Source organism: Salarias fasciatus, chromosome 15 (assembly GCF_902148845.1).
Source record: "Salarias fasciatus chromosome 15, fSalaFa1.1, whole genome shotgun sequence".
NCBI lineage: Eukaryota > Metazoa > Chordata > Actinopteri > Blenniiformes > Blenniidae > Salarias > Salarias fasciatus.
The window spans coordinates 693372-711519 of NC_043759.1; the positions used below are offsets into that span (position 1 = coordinate 693372).

The window sequence follows — 18148 nt, forward strand, 5'->3', positions numbered from 1 at the left end:
TAACGACCTTTGTTCCTTTTCGACTCATAGGGGCTATTGAACTGCTCTCAGTCTGGCCCATCACCCAGGACCTGTTGGCCATGGGAGACCCTACTAGGGGGCATAAAGACCCCCCGGCAACATAGCTCCTGGGATCATGCGGGCTTTCAAACTCCCCCAACACATTAAGGTGGCAGTTCTAGAGGGAGGCTAACCTGTCAGTAACCTGCTAACCTGTCAGTAACCTGTTAACCTGTAAGTAACCTGCTAACCTCTCAGGAACCGGCTAACCTGTCAGGAACCGGCTAACCTGTCACTGACCTGAGCACGGCCGACCAGAAGACAAGCCCTCCCAAACAGAAACGTTTATTTTCTCCTCTCTCCCACTCTAACTGACACGACCATATATGGCGTCCAGTCCAGTTACACAGCTGACAGCAGCTGTCAATCAAACTGTGACACTCAGTGCCTTCATTCAGTGGCTCTCAAAAGCAGATGGGAGATGCTAACTACTCCATGTTAGTGGATAGGAGATGCTATCCATGTTAATGGATGTGAGATGCTAACTACTCAATGTTAGTGGATGGGAGATGCTAACAACTCCATGTTAGTGGATGAGAGATGCTAACTACTCCATGTTGGTGGATGGGAGATGCTAACAACTCTATGTTAGTGTATGGGAGATGCTAACTTCTCCATGTTAGTGGATGGAAGATGCTAACAATTCCATGTTAGTGGATGGGAGATGCTAACTACTCCATGTTAGTGGATGGGAGATGCTAACAACTCCATGTTAGTGAATGGGAGACGCTAACTACTCCATGTTAGTGGATGGGAGGTGCAAACAATTCCATGTTAGTGGATGGGAGATGCTAACAACTCTATGTTAGTGGATGGGAGATGCTAACAACTCCATGTTAGTGGATGGGAGATGCTAACAATTCCATGTTAGTGGATGGGAGACGCTAACTACTCCATGTTAGTGGATGGGAGATGCTAACAATTCTATGTTAGTGGATGGGAGATGCTAACTTCTCCATGTTAGTGGATGGAAGATGCTAACAATTCCATGTTAGTGGATGGGAGATGCTAACAACTCTATGTTAGTGGATGACAGATGCTAACAGCTACATGTTAGTGAATGGGACATGCTAAAAACTCCATGTTAGTGGATGACAGATGCTAACAGCTCCATGTTAGTGGACTGGGCATGCTAACAACTCCATGTTAGTGCATGACAGATGCTAACAACTCCCATGTTAGTGGATGGACGTCTCAGTCGTGGGCTGGCGGGGAGGCTCGGTCCCGACCAATGCCGCTTGCGGCTTTAATTTCTTTACTCTTTTTAACTCAGCATTTCTCCCACTGTCTGATCCGCTGTAAAGCCTGACGATGGGACTCATCTGACTTCCTGCTGGAGTTGATGGGAGTTCATCTTCAGGATCTGAATTCTATGTTTGGCTGTGAATCAACAGAAAACAGAGTAAACAGAGCAGAGTAACTGTCCTCCTGTCAGTTCAGGTGTGTTTCAGCAGGAATCTCTCAGGACCGGCAGCAGATTCTACCAGTTTTTATTCCACAGCTTCAACCAGCAGCTCAGTCCATTCAGGAGATGTTCCAGTGGTTTGGTTGTGTTCATTTATTGTGGGAACAAAGTAAGAATGTTTGACATTCAAATGAAATTTACTTCATTACTTAAGTTTTTTTCAAAAGCAGGTACTCCAGTACTTTGACTGAAACAATCTGACCTCACAGCTTTCTCTGGTACTGCAGTAATATTTGACCAGGAGGATCAGAACTTTCCCTCCAGTCATGGAGCTGAGGACTTTGTCCACCACTGTGGGACTGTATGGGACGGCGTCTGGGTCCAGACCTGGACCACAGGCCACCTGTTGAGGACCACTGCTGTGGACAGTCTCAGTGTCCATGAGGAGCTCCTGCTGTGTGTCCATACCTGAGAGTGTCCAGACTGCACTGTGGATCCTCCACTGCAGCAAACAGCTTTTCCACTCCTGAGGCTCCTGGATGGTTGTAGCTCAGGTCCAGCTCTCTCAGATGGGAGGACTTGGAGCTCACAGCTGAGACCAGAGAAGCACAGCCTTCCTCTGAGACCAGACACCCCGACAGACTGCAGGCACAAACATGGCATCAAGTCAAGCAGGAAGAAGGAAGATCCTCCACATGATCAAGCAGCAGCTGGATCCTGACCTGAGAGTTTCCAGTTGACAGTGAGGACTCTCCAGTCCAGAAGACAGTAGCTTCACTCCTGAGTCCTGCAGCTCGTTGTTACTCAGGTCCAGATGTGTCAGACTGGAGGACTGAGAGCTGAGGACTGAGGACAGAGCTCCACAGCTTCTCTCTGACAGACCACAGCTGCTCAGCCTGGAGAAAAACCAACAATGAAAACCAGATCGATGTTTCTCCTGGACTCAGTTCTACAGATTTGTTCTAAAACCACGTACAGAGCTTTGTTGGAGGCTTTGACCACTGGCAGTAGCTTCAGAAGAGCTTCCTCTGAAGCGGAGTATTTCTTCAGGTCAAACTCCTTCAGATCTTTTTCTGATGACAGTAAGATGAAGACCAGAGCTGACCACTGAGCAGGAGACAGTCTATCTGTGGAGAGACATCCTGATCTCAGGGACTGTTGGATCTGCTCCACCAGAGAACCATCATTCAGTTCATTCAGACAGTGGAACAGATTGATGCTTCTCTCTGCAGACAGACCCCCACTCAGCTTCTCCTTGATGTACTGGACTGTTTTCTTATTGGTCTGTGAGCTACTTCCTGTCTGTGTTAGCAGACCTTGAAGGAGACTCTGATTGGTTGGCAGTGAAAGACCCAGGAGGAAGCGGAGGAACAAGTCCAGGTGTCCATTTGGACTCTTCAAGGCCTCGTCCACTGCTCTCTGATGGAGATGGTGGAGATTAGCTTTCTTCTTCAACCCTTTTGACCAACAGAAGATTTGCTGTTGTTCTTCCAGCAGGTTGATTCCAGATGTGATGAAGGTCTGATGGACATGAAGAGCAGCCAGAAACTCCTGAAGGCTCAGATGGATGAAGCAGAACACCTTGTCCTGGTACAGGCCGCTCTCCTCTATAAAGATCTGGGTCAACATTCCTGAGTACTGTGAGGCTGCTGTGAGATCGATGCCACACTCTGTCAGGTCGGGTTCATAGAAGATCAGGTTTCCTTTCTGCAGCTCCTCAAAAGCCAGTTTTCCCAGAGACGCCATCATCTCCCTGCTCTCTGGACTCCAGGGTGGATCTGTGGCAGCTCCTCCATCATACTTGACCTTCTTGAGTTTGGCCTGGACCACCAGGTGGTGGATGTACATCTGGGTCAGGGTCTTGGGCAGCTCTCCTCCCTCTCTGCTCTTCAACACCTTCTCCAGAACTGTAGCCGTGATCCAGCAGAAGACCGGGATGTGGCACATGATGTGGAGGCTCCTGGAGGTCTGGACGTGGGAGATGATCCTGCTGGCCTGCTCCTCCTCTCTGAACCTCCTCCTGAAGTACTCCTCCTTCTGGGGGTCGGTGAACCCTCGGACCTCTGTCACCCTGTCCACACAGTCAGCAGGGATCTGATTGGCTGCTGCAGGTCGGGTGGTGATCCAGAGGCGAGCAGAGGGAAGCAGTTTCCCCCTGATGAGGCTTGTCAGCAGAACATCCACTGAGGTGGACTCTGTAACTTCAGTCAGGAACTCAGTGTGCTGGAAGTCCAGAGGGAGTCGACACTCATCCAGACCGTCCAAGATGAAGACCACCTGGAAGTCTTCAAAGCTGCAAAGTCCTGCTTCTTTGGTTTCAGTGAAGAAGTGATGAACAAGTCCCAGCAAGCTGAACTTCTTCTCCTTCAGCACATTCAGCTCTCTGAAGGAGAATGGAAATGTGAAGTGGACGTCCTGGTTGTCTTTGTCTTCAGCCCAGTCCAGAGTGAACTTCTGAGTCAGGACTGTTTTCCCAATGCCAGCCACTCCCTTTGTCAGCACTGCTCTGATTGGTTGAGATCTTCCAGGTGAGGCTTTAAAGATGTCTCCTGGTCTGATGCTTGTCTCTGCTCTGTCTGCTGTCCTGGAAGCTGCTTCAATCTGTCTGACCTCATGTTCCTGGTTGACCTCTGCAGCCCCTCCCTCTGTGATGTGGAGCTCTGTGTAGATCTGGTTCAGGAGGGGGGACTCTCCTGCTTTAGAGACTCCTTCAAACACACAGTGGAACCTCTTCTTCAGGCCACATTTCAGCTTCTTTTGAGAGATTAGAGCAGAAGTTCCTGGAAATAAAATAAATAAAAGGGTTGAGTGTATTAGACACTGAAAGTGAAGATGAAAGTGTGTTGTTGATGTTTCTCCTCCATCAGATCATCCAGATCTTCAGTAGAGACCAAACAGCCTCTGGTCTGATGGACATGTTCGCATGATATGAACAGGAGAGTTAAGGAGAGGACATGAGACCATTGTTGTCTCTATGTTTGATGTTTGGGAATGTGGACTTGTGGGAGCTGCTCCCTTCCTGGTTCCTGGTCTCCCTGTTCCGGTTGGTAACAGCTGCTTTCAGTGGAGCTCCTCAGTTCTCAGTGTGGATTTCTCTCTGTGTTCTGACTTCCACCAGTTTCCATCTCTTGTTTTAGACTTTCTAGCTGCTTCTGTCTGTTTAAGTTTCTGTCTCTGACCTGGAAACGACCTCTGACCTCTGGTTCAGACTCTGTCCTGCTCTCTGCTCTCCAGTCTCTCTTCTACCTGAAAACATTTCTCTGTTTCATCTCCATCCTGTGAAATGAGATCAAATCCTCTTACTGCTCCTCAGACGCTCAGCCAGCTCCTCCTGCTTCATCCTCCTCAGGAAGTCCAGTGTGATCCTCACTAATGACTCTCTGCTGCTCCTCTGCTCTTCCTCCTCATCCTCTCTCTCACTCTCCGAGCATGCTGGGTAATCTGGACTCAGGAGCTTCTTCATCTTCTTCAGCTCCTCCTTCATGAAAGCCACCATGTTGTCCTCCAGCAGCTGGAACAGAGAAACACCTGGAGATGTGAGGTAAATCCAGGATGGACAACATGTGAAGCAGAGTCAGACTTCATGTGGATCTCCAGCAGAACCAGCTTCAGCATCAGAGAACGCTGGAAGCTGGATGAAGGTCGGACTGTTTCACTCTGGACCTGAATGGATCTAAGGGCCCGGTCACACCGCCCGAACTTTGCTGGAGCGTCCCTGGAGCGGTGAAAAAAATCCATCACCGCTCGTAACCGTTCACCACCGTTCACCACCGTTTAACAGAAGTTGGCCTCCGTTAAAGCAACGCCGTAAACGCTCGGCCACCGCTGGTGTTAGCGGAGGGGCCCTCCCACCGCTCCGAAAGTTTTGAGCTGCACAAAATATTCCGAGCGGTGAGAAGCGTTAAATTTTCCGCCCCGGCAACGTCCACCCCCGCTCCACCAACGCCCAGTCCAAGTTTGGCACCGCTAGACGCAAGTTCGTGGACGCTCGGGTCCGCCAGGCCAACGCAATCTAGGGCGCTGGACCACCGCTGCTTGGCTGCGCTGCCCGGGCGGCGATTAAACGTTGCACAAACGTCGGTGGAGCGGTGGGAAGCGTTCTACGAGCGGACACAGGGTTGGTGGAATAGTGGAATGGAATAATAAATGAAAAAGGTTGAAGTAATATATATATAACAGTATTTTTTTCACAGTTGTTAACACCAGAACAGCCAAGGCGTTCTGACAGACTGTTTGGGTTTTTATAATTCAAATAAATCTGTTAAAATAATTCCCCTGTCCTCCAATTCTTTGACTTTTCCTAAATATGTGTCTTGTATGTTTTTCTGAAGCAAATAAGGTTTCTGAAGCAAATAAGGTCCTAACAATGACACACATAAAAAATAAAGAAGACGCACTTCGCGTTGCTTTTTTTCTGCGATTGATTTGTTGTGGTTCATGTGCCGCATCTGAACAGGGAGCGAGCTCTGACAGCAGACAATCGGCCAAAAATATCAACCAAATCCCCCCCACCCCCCCAAAAAAAAAGACAATAAAAAAAGAGGCATAACAGAAGCTTCAGCAATGATACAGGAGGTCAGTGAGGGGGAGTCGGATGGCGGAGACGTGTCGGACTGTCCAGCAGAACCTGCAGTGGCGCATGAAGCGCTCACGCGTCACCTCCAGGTATAGAGACTTACTGTAGGCTGCTGTCAGTTCACAACTAGATAATAATAACATAAAATGGTGTGAAAAAAAAAAATAATGTAACAAATCTCTACACAACAGTGAACACGGTAGTTGGAGCACTGCAGCGTCTCCAGATGTGCCAGTTACAGATCAATCAATCAATCAATCAATTTATTTTTGTATAGCCCAATATCACAACAACAGCTGCCTCAGAGGGCTTCAAGATGTTACATTGGTCGGTAAAAGTAAAACAGTGAATAAGCATAATGGTAATATGTCAATATTTACAGTAACGAGACAGAACGAAGCAACCACCGCCTTCGACCCTCACATCCGGCAAGAACAAACTCCAGAAACCCAGTGGGAGAAGAAGAAATCTTGGGGAGAACCACAGTATGGAGGGATCCCTCTCCCAGGGACGGACAGCTTTGGCAACAGCTAGCATGAGACAATAAGAAGTAAAGCCGAGGACAATGTTGAGGACAGTCCGTTGGACGGTCCAGCACAAGAACCACGGATCCCAGCAGTAGAACCGAAGCCAGTCCACGGGCAGGACCGACAGGAGTGTCCTCCTGTCCAGAGGAATCTCCAGATTCAGGTAAAATATTATATCCTCCATCAAAGTACAGCAAACCAAGTGTTTTTCGTTTCCACAAATTAATTTGAGAACGAACATATTTTCTGAATAAATCCCTTTGTCCTGTGGAGCCTGCAGTCCCAGAATCGAATGAACAGGGTGAGGACGGACCGTGTGGGGGGTGTCCGTCCTGGGGCGCAGCCGGGGAGACTTTTTTTACTAATTTTAATATGTTCTTGATTATTATTGACGGTTAATAACACAACTGTTTTGTGTGTGTTGGTGTGTGTGTGCGTGTTTATCAAGGAAACAAGTGTGCGGAGTGTGAGAGGTGACGATGCGCAAATGCGCTGTAAAAAGTCAAATAAATTTTAAAACCTGATCTGAGGCATTAATACAGCAGACATGAGGCATTAAAAGGTTTGCTGATCCTCTTGACTTAATATTTTGTTTATTTATGTTAATTTCTAATACATTAGATTACAGAAAAACAACCTGCTGCTGTGCTCCTGCGCAAAAACACAAAAAAAATGTATGATGGTCTGGCTGATCGTTGCAGCCATTGGAGGGGGTGTAACATCAGCGGTGGCCTCCGAGCGTTTACGGCGTTGCTTGAACGGAGGCCAGCTTCTGTTAAACGGTGGTGAACGGTGGTGAACGGTTACAAGCGGTGATGGATTTTTTTCACCGCTCCAGGGACGCTCCGGCAAAGTTCGGGCGGTGTGACCGGGGCTTAAGAAGCTGAGAGTCTGCTTCATGTTTCAGCTGGAAGTCTCCACAACGTCTCCTGTCTCCCTGATGAGACAGTAAAGTGCTGAATGGAGACTGGTTCTCACCACAAAGATGGAGTCCAGATGTGCTGGATGCTGAGGGGCGGAGCCTCCACGGAGAACCTGGGAGCTCTGCTGGCTGACGCTGCAGAAACATGTTGACTTTGTTCAAGCTGCTGCTCTGAGGATGAATCCTGACACCAACACTGATCCTCACCCCTCATCAGCAGGTCCTGGTCCTGATTTAAAGTGAAGGGGTTCCTTCATAGACCCGTCACTCTTCAGGGACTCACAGCTGGACGGAAACTCAGAGTCAGAGCTGAAAACAAACATCAGGAACAGACTGAGTGGAGAGATGGAGGAAGACTGGAGGAGAAGGAAGAACTGAGAGTTTCAGACTCTGATGATTCTCTGACTGAGAACTATGGAACACAGGGCCGGCACCGGCTTCTCAGACGCCCCGGGCAAGGCGACACGAGCGCCCGTGGTAGTGTCGCGGAGGGTCCCACCGCGAGGGGGGGGGGGGGGGGGGGAATGGCTGAGTGTCACCGACAGTTGTCGAGCGGGGGGGGGGGGGGGGGGGGGGGGGGGGGGGGGGGGGGGGGGGGGGGGGGGGGGGGGGGTGGGGGGGGGGGGGGGGGGGGGGGGTAAGCAGTGCGCTGCTCAAACGGGTCGTCACAACGTCGCACCCTGGCCGGCGCCCCTCACGGCGTCAGGCGCCCCCTATGGACCGGCGCCCTGGGCAAGTGCCCCGGATGCCCAGCCTAATCGCCGGTCCTGGTTGAACAGTTTGAAACTTCAGCAGGATTTTAGCTTCAGTGACATGAGACTGAATCATTTTCTGACTGAAGACATGAAATGCAGAAGACAACAGGAAATAATAATAATAATAATAATAAAACATTTTACTTCATAGTGCCTTTCACAACACTCAAGGACACTTTGCACAAGATTAAAATCACATTACAAATAAATAAAACAAGATGAGATGAAATTTTCAGACGACACAGTTCTGGTTTCTCTACTGTCACGACAGGAGGGAAATCATGGCCCTGCTTTAGGCCATTTTGTTAAGCGGTGCGAGGAAAATTACCTTGATTTAAATGTTTTAAAAACTAAGGACATGGTCATTGATTTTAGATGAACTTCCTCCCACAGTGTCAGTGTCATCCATGGAGAAAACGTGGTCATTGTCAATAGTTATGAATATCTGGGCACGGTGATGGATGACAAGTTAAGATTTGACATGAACACTGAGAACATTGTCAAACGTGGGCAGCAGCGGACCGACTTGTTGAGAAGGTTGAACTCTTTTAATGTGAACAAAACTCTTTTAAATTATTTTTACTGCTCGTTTATTGAGAGTTTACTCACATTTTCTTTTATCTGTTGGTTTCAATCCTTGTCTGTGAGGGACAAAAACAAACTGCTGAACATTGTCAAGACCTGCTCTAAAATCACAGGTGTTAAACTGAGGGACTTGCGTTTTCTGTGGGAGCAGCAGCTGCTGAGTAAAGCACGGAGTATCTTGGCTCAGCCTCTTCATCCTCTGACTCCAGAGTTTATCTTGATGCCTTCTGGACGCCGGTATTATGCTCCAGCTCAGAAGACTAATCGTTTTTCAAACTCCTTTCTTAAATTGTTTATTGTATTGCTTGTTTTATTATTGTTCAACCTGAGTTCCACTTGTAGCTGAACTGGACTGTCTCATGCTGTATATATGTGTGAAACTGCTTGAGATGTGCTGCAGATGAACTGCCCTATGGGATCAATAAAGTTTTCTGAACTGAACTGAACTGAAAAAGACAGCGTAGCACAGCAAAAGAGAGATCACGGGTGATAAGCAGATTGAAACAGGTGGGTTTTGAGTTTGGATTTGAATTGAGGAAGAGAGTCAGAGTTGCGGATGTCTGATGGGAGAGAGTTCCAGAGTCGGGGAGCAGAGCGGCTGAAAGCTCTGCTCCACATGGTGCTGAGGCGGGCCACAGAGAGGTGGAGAGAGGAGGAAGACCTGAGGGAGCGTGAGGGAGTGGCAACGAGAAGGAGATCAGACAGATGGGGGGTGGGGGGGCAATATTGTGGATGGCTTTAAAAGCAAACAGAAGTATTTTGAAAATGATCCGGAATTTAGCAGGGAGCCAGTGGAGCTCCTGGAGGACGGGGGTGATGTGGTGAAGGAAGGGGTTTTGGTGACAATGCGAGCTGCTGAGTTTTGGACCAGTTGGAGCTGATGGAGGGATTTGTGGGGGACACCAAAGAGGAGTGAGTTGCAGTAGTCGAGGCGGGAGGTGACGAGGCTGTGTACCAGGATGGTAGTGGTGTGAGGGGTGAGAGAGGGATGGAGGCGGTTTATGTTACGTAGGTGGAAGTATGAAGACCGAGTGATGTTATTGATGTGGGAGTGAAAAGAAAGTGTGCTGTCGAGGACGACACCCAGACTCTTAACCTGAGGGGAGGGGGACACCAAGGAGCTGTCGATGGTGAGGGAAAACCTGTTAGATTTGGACAGTGAGGAGTTGGTGCCAACAAGTAGAAGTTCTGTTTTATCACTGTTCAATTTCAGAAAATTTGAGGTGAACTAGGATTTGATTTCAGAGATGCAGAGGGTGATGGAAGAGGGTGGGAGAGTGGAGTTTTCTTTACTGGAGAGAGAGAGAGCTGGGTGTCGTCCGCGTAGCAGTGAAAGTTAATACCATGTTTACGAAAAATACTGCAGAGGGGAAGGAGGTATATGATGAAGAGGAGGGGCCCCAGGACGGAGCCCTGGGGCACACCAGAAGTGAGAGGGGAGGGCTGAGAGGTGAAAGACTTGAGCTGGATGAACTGAGTGCGGCCAGTGAGGGAGGAGTGAAACCAGTGGAGGGGGGTGTGTGTGATGCCAATGGAGGAGAGTCTATTGAGCAAGATGGGCTGAGAAACGATGTCAAAGGCCGCACTGAGATGGAGAAGGATGAGGATGGAGATCAAACCGGGGTCAGCTGCTGTGAGAAGGCTGTCTGTGATCTTTAATAGTGCTGTGGCGGGGACGGAAACCGGATAAAACTCACTGTGTTCTTCAGACTATCGGTAAATCCTTTGAAAAGTTGGGTTCAACTTCCTGACACACACACACACACACACACACACACACACACACACACACACACACACACACACACACACACACACACACACACAGTCTCACCTCTGAGCTGTGGTCTGGTTCTCATGTTCTCCACACAGAGTCCTTTCAGAGGGACGGACTCCCTCCTCTCTGTCCTCACACTGATCCATGGCAGAACACACACCTACACACACATGCATGCACACACAGTTAAATATGACCATTTTGACCTATGACCTGTCTGATCTTCAAACTACCTTTGAATGTTGGTGAAGGAGACCTGATTTCTGTCCCCTAAAGAAAGAGTCCCAACTCTTTGAAACACATCCTACCGTCCTCCATCACTGTGAGAGGACTGAGCATCAGAGGGACCTGGTCTCTCTCACATCTGGAACTGGATCAGAGGGACCTGGTCTCTCTCACATCTGGAACTGGATCAGAGGGACCTGGTCTCTCTCACATCTGGAACTGGATCAGAGGGACCTGGTCTCTCTCACATCTGGAAATGGATCAGAGGGACCTGGTCTCTCTCACATCTGGAATTGGATTCAGGGTTTTGAACCGGCCACTCCCAGAGGGTGAGAGTAGGACCCCAGCTGTCCTCAGCATGGAGGACCACAGGCACTCCACAGGACTGTGTGCTGAGCCCCCTCCTCTACACCCACGACTGCACCCCCCCCCCACCCAAGCAGCTCCATCACACCTCTGCTTCTAGGGTGGAGGAGGAGCGACTGTCGGTCTGGTGCTCCATCAACAGCCTCATCCTGAACGTCTCCAAGCTGAAGGAACTGATCCTCGCCTTCAGGAGGAGCAGACCGGACCTCCAGCTCAGAACAATGAACGGGGACAGGGTGGAGATGGAGCCAGACTGCAGCTTCCTGGTCTCCTCCATCAGTAAAGACCTGACCTGGACTGCCGGCTCCACCCTGATCCTGAAGAAGGCCCAGCAGAGACTTCACTTCCTGAGGACTCTCAGAAGAAGAATCCAGAACCTGCAGCATCGTCAGGGACTCCTCACAACCCGGGAACCAGCTGTTTGACCTCTGACCCTCAGGGAGGTCTTTCAGGGCCTTAAAGGAGAAAAAACAGACTAGAAACAGTTTTTACTCTGGAGCTGTTGCTGCCCTGAATGCTGCGGACCAAACCAAACCAAACAGCTGACCATCCTCACTCCTCACTTTGTAGCAACTCTGTCAAAACACAAAGTTCAACAACCCAAGTGCAACATTATATAATCATTAAAGGCAACATTTTTTGCATTTTTCATGTTGTTTCTATATTGACCTTGTAAATAAACCGAACCCTTTCTCCCAATTCTCCACTGGCCCTCGTACAATCTCTGAATCTTCATGTCTTCACTGTTTCCTCTAGTTTTTATGTTGCTCTGTTTCCAAGAGCTGCTTCTGTCTCAGAGTCCATGGAGCTTTGTCCACAGAGACAATCAGTGAATTCTGGTTCTGATGTCAAACTTCCCTCCAACACAAACTCTGAACGTCCTCAAGCCTCCAACTCCTGATTCCAGCAGGAAGTCACCATCCAGTCATTTCTACACCAGGTGTGTGTTCAAAGGTCTCAGCACAGAGAGGAGGGTCACCTGATCACACTGTGAGCTGAAGACTGACGCCAGCATGAGCCAATCAGGGTGTAGGAGGGCTGAAGCCCCGCCCCCTGCAGAAACTAAAGCCTGAACAGCAAGAAGTGAAGAAAGCAGCGTTGAGCTGTTGTTAAATATTGGTTTAAATGTTTGTTCAGCAGGTGGAGGAGGAGACAGCAGCTGTCAGGTTTGTGATGGAGTGAATGAAAGAGAAGAAGAGAAGTGAAGAAGTCTCTGCTCCGCTGTGGAAGCTTCTAGAGAGCTGACAGATTCTCACCTCAACTCTCTTCACTTCTTCTTCACACTCTTCTCCATGTGAGGAAGCTGGAGGACAGGAGAAGCTGCTCGGTGTCCCTCTCAGTCCGTCTCTCACCTCTGATGAGGACAAAGTCCTCGTCTCTGCTCTGACTCACCCAGAGCAGCCAATCACTGACAGAGTCTGTTTACAGCCTGTTTCAGGACCTGAGTCTCAGCCAGAAAGTCAAGCTGGAGTTTTAACATCAAGTCTGAACATTTATTTGGTGTCAGAGGTTTTCTCTGATCACGGCGGTGTTCAACCTGCGGCTCTGGAGCCCAGAGGGACTTCAGAGCCTCCAGAGAAGGACAGGTTTCTTCCTGCTCCTCCACTGAAATGTTTCTGGCTCCTCCTCTTCCTGCTAAACAACAGCAGCTGAGGAGTGAGGAGGCCGCTGCCCTCCATCATGTTTCCTCCTCTGAGTGAGTCAGAGGGGAGGAGGCGGAGCTGCAGGTGTCACCAGGTAAAGTGTCCTGCAGGGCTGCAGGGACAGTGTTGAAGGTTCCTCCCAGAACCACAGCCTGCTGCATGGGGGGCGAGGACTGAGGCGCCCACGGCCCCCCAACCCCCTGATCCTGAGACAGAGGTCTGGAACCTTCAGGACCACCAAGAGACTTTTTTCTGACTTTCCACCAAATCAAACGGACTTTTAGCCACAAAACATGTTGAAGCTTTAAAACGCAGCTGATCAGGTTTCATGTCTGGTCATGATTCACACACAGAACCTGAAGCTGATGCTGCTTTCGTCACGTTTCAGTCAGAATTCAGGACGGGAAACATTTCACTGCCAACTGCTTTTCAACCTGATTTTAATGGTTTCATCCTTTTCCAGCAGTTTAGAGAGATTTTCAACATTTTACCTGTTAAAACCTTTTTAGCTCATTTCTGAGCAGCATTGCTTGTTTTCTTTTTCAATTTCAAACTTCTGTTTTTAATTCATTCTATGATTGTTTTAAACTAATTTGAATTTTTTTTTTGTTTTACATGTTTTTATTTGTTTTCCCGTTTTAGTGTGTGTGTGTGTGTGTGTGTGTGTGTGTGTGTGTGTGTGTGTGTGTGTGGGACTGAGTGGTCACCAGGGGGGTATTGCACAAAAGTAGGATAAATACATGCAGGATAAATGAAAATGCACGGCTTCAGCCTAGTCGGTGTTTTCTCGGATTAAAGCAACATTAAGGAACTTTCAGTTTTCGTTGATTTTGGCGGCACCAGTGGACAAAAGCGGTAGTGTTTTGCCTGAAGGAATACTACAGTTCCCATGAGGACTAGCTGTAAAATGAGGTTGTAAAATGCTGCTCCCGGTGGCATGCTGTCGGACTGAACTCGTTTTCATTTGTTTCCAGTGGCTGTGTGAAGGACCGATAGTGATGAGGTCATGAATCTAATGATGGCTAAACAATGTTATATCATGATGTGATGCATGCCGTAAAGCAGTCCGCACATTTGGAGTTTTTTAGTGTGCAGGGTTCCTACCACCCTCCTCACAGCTGCTTAGTCCAAGTGAAAGCAATACTGACGCCCTGGGGCCGTAACAGAGGGGTCATTCAACTAGTTGTAAGTCAATGAATCATCACAAAAGATATTAAAATGTTTTATTAAGGTTGAAAAGTTCCTTAGTGTCGGATTAATCGGTTGCACGTTTGCAGAGCCAGGATGAAAAGACGCGGCTTCCTCCAGCCCGGTGAGGAGCATCAGGATCAGTGGCGTCACGGCGTTCTTCAGAAGACCACGACATCGATCACAGAATCACAGATTGAAAATGGAACAAGGACGAGCGTCTTACTTCACAGGGACGAGCAGCAGTGTGGACTGTACCGCGGCTGTAGGGTGGGGGGGGGGTGCCCCAGAGCGAGGACTTTACACAAAACACGTCCATTAATTTCACTCCATATATTCCAGCCTGTACGTCTGCTTGAAGTGACGTTTAAGGCACAGCGCCCCCACGCTTCAATGGTGAGGACAGGTACTGCACGCAGGCCGCAGCTTTATTACAGTGAAACAGTGACACTCAGATCATCCACTAGAAATGACCTAATTCTGCACATGATCCATGATTATGATCATACAAAAATGATAATTATAAAATACAGGAAATACACGGGGGAAACAGCATTTTGCCAATATTTAGGATATTTAAGAATATTTCAACTCTGTGTCCGTGTTCTCTATTGAATCAGCTGTTCTCCTGCTGTGTTCTGTTTCATCCTCATCTGTCATGAAGAACAAACCTGTCGGCCAGAAAAGAACCTGCAGCAGGTGAAAACCAGACATGAATATATTCTGCAGTCTGGTAAGTTACTTTAGTGTAACCCAAAGAGCAGTTATCACATGAAGTGATGAATCTGTTTCTTCTGAGAAAGAATTTCTGTCTGATTTTAGCCGTTAAAAAAGTGGAGTCAGAATGATGTGGGACCGTTCACTCCTAAAGCTGGAGTCCTGAAATAGGAGGATTTTCCTATTTTCAGGAGACAGTTCAGACAAAACGATGCTGTCTGTTATACTGTGTCCATTTCAGTGGTGTGAGACATTTATTTTTCCTTTGTTTCTCATTTTACTCATTGTGCTGCTTCAGGGTTGTTTTATTTTATTTCTTATTCTTTATTTTTTACATCAGTGTGGTTTAGTACCAGTTTCATTAAGGTTTTTTTTTCCATTGTCTTTACAATAATTGTGAACCTTTTATTGTAGGACTTGTATTAATAAAGAAAGGATTCTGAAACGTCTGTGTTGAAAGTTATGTTGGTCTTCTTATAATCTGAGCAACAAAATAATCCTAAAGTCAACCAGACCCTGCAGATGCAGCGACTACAGTAGTAAGATTTGACTGCAGGATCATTAAATGATGTAATGTGTAGAAAAATCCAGGAAATGCTGTAAGCCACGCCCACTTCTCACATCGTTGACAGCAGTTTAATCTGATCCTGGTAGTTATCCTGCTGTGGAGCAGCGAGCTGCAGAGAATAAATCACCATGGTGACTGATCCGGGATAAATTTGGCAGCTTTTGTGCAACAGACTTGAGGCTAACTTCGTCCAGGATCACCACAGGATCACCACAGGATCACCACAGGATCACCACAGGATCACCACAGGATCACCACAGGATCACAACAGTTTGCCGGCTTAATCCCTGATCCTGGTTTTGTGCAGAACCCCCCAGCTCAGCACCCGGTGGATTAACGAAGCAACCAACTCTGAGAGATTCTCATCAGGTCAGAACTGTGTCGAGCTCAGATCACACAGAGTCCTGCTCTTTCCCATTGTGACTCCACAAACTCAAACTATCTTTCAAACTATCTTGAAAAACAGCATTTTCCACCCAGAACAGAAGAGATGTCACCATGTTTTCCACTGGAGCAGCAGAGAGACGCAGTCTGACCTGAAGACATGTCCAGAGGACGACTGGGAGGACCAGACGGAGCGCTGGACTCTCTCTGGGAGTTTTTCCTGACATGACTGCAGTATGACTGAGGACCAACGCAGCTGTGACAGTCTGGAGTGAGACGGGTTATCATCTGAGAGAAAAGCTGAAGACTCCCAGCATGTGGATCATGTGGATTTGAAGGAATGAATCAACGTGTTCTGGTGCAGTTCAAAGGCTGAGGAGCTGACAGCAGCAGGCAGAGACGGGGGGAAGTGATGAAACAGGTTTATTCTCTCCCGAGCTTTTAGGACGGAGATCGAGCCCAGAAGCCGAGTCCTGACTGGTGGTGGAGAACTCCAGAGAAGTGTGTGCAGGAATCCTCCCTCTGAAGTCGGGAAGCCGTCCAGAGTCAGAGCAGAGCAGGCGGGCGGCTGGGAAGGCAGGTCGGAACAGCAGGCTGACTGGGCCTGAAGACGAGAACCAGAAACTCGGTTAACGAGGCGCCGACGGCTGCCGACAATCACAAACCTCCAACACTGACTGTGGGTGTGTTACGATCCAGCGCCGACTGAAGCCTGGACCTCAGCAGAGACGGCTGAATCTCATTCAGGGATGACTTGACCCACACTGCAGGAACCAGCCCTGCCCGGCACCGCCCACCTGAGAACACAACAAGAAGAGAGAATAGCGCCCCTAACAGGACGCAGACGTGCAGGATGCAACAGGAAGGAAGACCAGCTGTCAGAGTTAATGACTGGCTGCTCCTTCTTCACACGTCAGTCTTCAAAGTGAAAGTATGTCAGTGAGAACAGAGGAACGCTGAACATGGCAGGCAGATGGCGAGCTCCAGGGTGAGTGACAGCTGGATTAATAATCTGGAATAACCTGAATGAAGCAGCGTTCAGTGATCTCTGTCCTGGTTCATCTCCTGTCGCCGTGTTGAACTGAGTTCACTTCAACTTCCTCTGTGTGTTTTCAGAGGCGAGTCTGAGGCCAGAGATCCAGGTGAGAAATCACTAACTCTGTTTATAACAGGGTGTGTGTGTGTGTGTGTGTGTGTGTGTGTGTGTGTGTGTGTGTGGGAAAGGAGGTGTGGGTGAGTGACAGACACATTTAGCCCCCCCCCCCCCCCGCCTTCCGGGCTCAGTATTTAAAACTAATGGGAAAACCCATTTATGCCTGTTAGCTGTGACCACAGTTTGAGACTCTGGACCTGCTTTTATTGTCATCACTTTACTGTGTGAATATTTATTGTTTTATTGTATTTTTACGGTTTTATTGCTCACATCTGATTTTTATGTTGATTTATGTGCAGTCGGTTGATTGTTCATAACTCTGTTCATAAAGTTCTTTATGTATAAAGTTGAATCAGTGTGTGTGTGTGTGTGTGTGTGTGTGTGTGTGTGTGTGTGTGTGTGTGTGTTACATGATAGGTTGGTGTTAAAATGTCAAAAAATCTATTGAAAGATTTTTATTTTTTTTTTGCAAAACTTTAAACCATTAAATCAAATCGACCCCTTTAGGTTTTTGCAGAAACAAACTGATCTCATTGGCTGAGACGTGGCTGAATGGCAACGATGTCTGGTGGAAACTGAAACCCTTGACAGTGTTTTCAGTGTCTGTTTCCACGACAACGCTGCTCACAGCCACAACAGAGAACTTTTAAAAACTGGCTCCCAAAGTGAAACTTTTCAAAACCACTCAGATTCTAAACAGGTGAAAACAGAACTTTCTCAAACCCTCGTGTCTTTGTTGATCCTGGAAATGCTGCAACTGGACCTGGACCTGGTCCAAGTAGGATCTCCTGGTCCTGGTCCCACTCCGGGTTCCTCTGGTCCTGGTCCCAGTCCAGTTTCTCCTGGTCCTGGTCCAAGTAGATTCTCCTGAACTTCGTAGTTTTAGAGTTGAAGGTCACAGTCATAAATGATGTTCTGTCCAAACTGAAGGCCCTGCTCTCCATCGTTAATGTTCAGAGTGTATTGTTCTCCGTGTTCCCATTGTTACTTGTATTGTTGTCGATGGTGTCATGAGAAAAACAAACAGCACCAACTAGTGGAACAACATGAGAACTACATTGTTTTCAGTGTTTCTGTCATGTCCATATAAACAGACGTCACTTTCAAAATGTTTCCATGTAAATTAGTCCTGAAATGTTTTGTTTTCTTCATTTCCAGCTTCTTGGAGGAAGTTCTTCGTCATCCTGACAGGAAGAACAAACGGAGCTCATCAATCTGTTGTTAAAAACTTTAAATCTTTGGGTCAGACTGAGGCGAGGTCTCCTGAAAACGCTGACTACTGTCTGGTTTTCTGTCC

The 18148-nt window shown here is 48.0% G+C and overlaps 2 long non-coding RNA genes across 2 annotated transcripts; one reads left to right on the plus strand and one right to left on the minus strand.

Annotated features, from left to right (window-relative positions):
* Window positions 1–7559: 7559 nt before the first annotated feature.
* Window positions 7560–10835, minus strand: LOC115402479 (uncharacterized). Its single transcript, XR_003933128.1, has 3 exons — window positions 10665–10835; window positions 7698–7799; window positions 7560–7625 (listed from the first exon to the last, which is right to left on the minus strand). It is a non-coding gene; the product is annotated as an uncharacterized LOC115402479 (long non-coding RNA).
* Window positions 10836–13153: 2318 nt separating this feature from the next.
* On the plus strand, window positions 13154–18113 carry LOC115402481 (uncharacterized). Its single transcript, XR_003933130.1, has 3 exons — window positions 13154–13164; window positions 16815–16840; window positions 18010–18113. It is a non-coding gene; the product is annotated as an uncharacterized LOC115402481 (long non-coding RNA).
* The last annotated feature ends 35 nt before the right edge of the window (window positions 18114–18148 follow it).